The 2,310-nt window shown below is 40.7% G+C and overlaps 1 pseudogene; it reads left to right on the top strand.

Annotated features, from left to right (window-relative positions):
- Positions 1–1,185: 1,185 nt before the first annotated feature.
- LOC139015799 (transmembrane protein 126A pseudogene) lies at positions 1,186–1,764 on the top strand (annotated as a pseudogene).
- Positions 1,765–2,310: the final 546 nt, after the last annotated feature.

The following is a 2,310-nucleotide window of genomic DNA, read 5'->3' as shown; positions in this document are numbered from 1 at the left end:
CATCCTCTCACAATCTGGGACCCCTCAGGAGATGTTGGAGAGACAGTTTTGGCCTGATCCCCACAGACCAGGCAGAGGGCCCCACCTGCCAGAGGACCCCCACTCACTCTGTAGACGCCCTTCAGGCTGCAGTGCTGCTCCAGGTGCAGCTGGCCGGGGAGGGACTAGGGGAGGTTGGCTCCAGGGTGTGTCTGGCCTATCTCACCCAGTCCCACCCCACTGGCCACCTTCTAATTAATTTTTTTTTCAATGTGCACGAATTTGTTCACCCGGGCACTAGTATATACGAAGACAAAGTCTCTTGGAAAACTAATATTCTAATCTAGATAACATGACTTTTAAATTTTGATAGAAGTTTTTCCCACTTTTCTGTTTTACTAGTAGACAAACCTTGCCTATAAGCTGACTCAAAGGCACCCTCAACAAAGAGTCCTCTATAGCAAGTATGATGGTCTTCACAACCTAATGAAAATCAACTTGAATGCACATCTATTAATAACAGCACTGTGATGACTTTGAGTCAAGGTCTGAGTGGCAGGCCTCATCCAATGCGTTTTCCCTCTCTATTCAAGTTTTCAGAATTCACATGTACAGTCCTGGGGGAATTAAATAAACTAATACATTAGACACTTAGAACAGAGTAAGTTTCAAATTGCACTAACAGTTCAGCTCTTCCTGTTTCTTGCTGTAGCTGTTGTCGCTATAATTAGCTATAATTATCAGTATTGAACGCCAGCCGGCATGACTGCTTCACCCTCCTGCTCCCTGTCCAGGCGCCAATGCCTGTGGACCATTGCAGCTATGAAACTACAGGCAGATTGAGGGGGGCTGGGGGGAGGGCGGCACAGCTCTCCACTGTAACATTTTGACAGAGGGCTAAGGTAAGTCCTTCTCTACAACTCCCTCTGCAGGACTGTGACTGAATTAAAACTTAATTTTTTTAAATTAATTAACTGAAAGTTCATGGTTAACAAAAAGAAAGGGTATATATAATCAGCAGTATTTACAACAATTGACCCATGTGGTTCTTAGAGCCCACTGACCCAAAATGAGGCTCATGAATTCCCTAACAGCCAAGCATTCTAGCTGACCACTTGCCTATCAGTAGCAAGATCTCACCATCAAAAGAGCAGCGGGGGAAGCACCGACAGTTGGGACAGTTGGGAGGAGAGCGTAAGGTTCAAGATGGAAAATCATGAACCAGATGTTATGTCAAGGAAAAACAAATTGTTGATATAATGACCAGAAAAGCCAACCAACTTTCAGAAGCAGAAAGGGATCTACTTGAACATGGATCGCCATGTGTTGAACTTAATGCTGCTCTTTGTGGCCTAATAGCAAAGTCTTTTTCAGTGCATCTTAAATGTAACTTGTATAGCTGCTGTTTTAACAATGGCAGTGCTGCTATTTTTGACAGTGAACATATCTTACAAAGGTTTATTAAGTTTACCATTGAATACAGGTGATTTAAATTGTGAAACCTATACCATGCACAAGGTGGATTGGTTGGACTTGTTTTTGGTGGTCTGTACCCTGTTTTCTTGGCTATACCTAGGAATGGTGGCCTAGGAACCAGGTATGCCTCCATCCTGCTATCAGAGAAAGGAACATCATAACCTACTGTGTCAGAATTTCTAAGCCTGTCTTTAGAAAGATGTTTCTCATTTTTCTCCAGGCTGGATTTGCAAGTACCTCGGTTCTAGACAATATAAACTACTTAGAAAGGTTCTTCACTTCCCTGAACCTGTCCTAGAAATTCTGTGATTGTTAAGCAAATGTATACACAAAAATAAAACTGTGATTTTAAAAAAAGCAGCGTGACATTCTGTTCTTGGTTTCATTATTATGAGGCCCAGAGGAGGAAAAGTCTCCCATTACTCCAACCAAAGGCTTGTGTCTTGAATTTTTATTTTTATACTGCAATCTGCCTTTTCCTCTGAGCAATTTTCAACAAAAACTCTCATCTCTACAATATAACAATATATTCTAATATAGTTTAATCCATTCCAAGTTTTGTTTTGTTTTTGTTTTTTAAGAAACACTCTACCATCTCTCTTTTTATACAGGCAGAAAACAGCAATAAAGTCAGTGGAGACAGAAAGTTCTGCCTCAACAAAATGTACACAATTTTATATTGCAAAGCTGAATATTTAGCCTCTCCATCTAAATCCCCTGCATTTAGGTTAATAGACATTCTTCCCACAGAGCAATGGTTGGGTACACTATGGGACATTATAAACATTTACAAATGTACTCATTTTATTTAAAAAATTTCTTTAGCTGCAGGAGATATGTTTGACACTTGTCAAA

Source organism: Myotis yumanensis, unplaced genomic scaffold (genome assembly GCF_028538775.1).
Source record: "Myotis yumanensis isolate MYYU_CA2020_CCGP unplaced genomic scaffold, mMyoYum1.0.hap1 SCAF_8, whole genome shotgun sequence".
Taxonomy (NCBI): domain Eukaryota; kingdom Metazoa; phylum Chordata; class Mammalia; order Chiroptera; family Vespertilionidae; genus Myotis; species Myotis yumanensis.
This window is presented reverse-complemented; position numbering and strand designations above follow the sequence as displayed.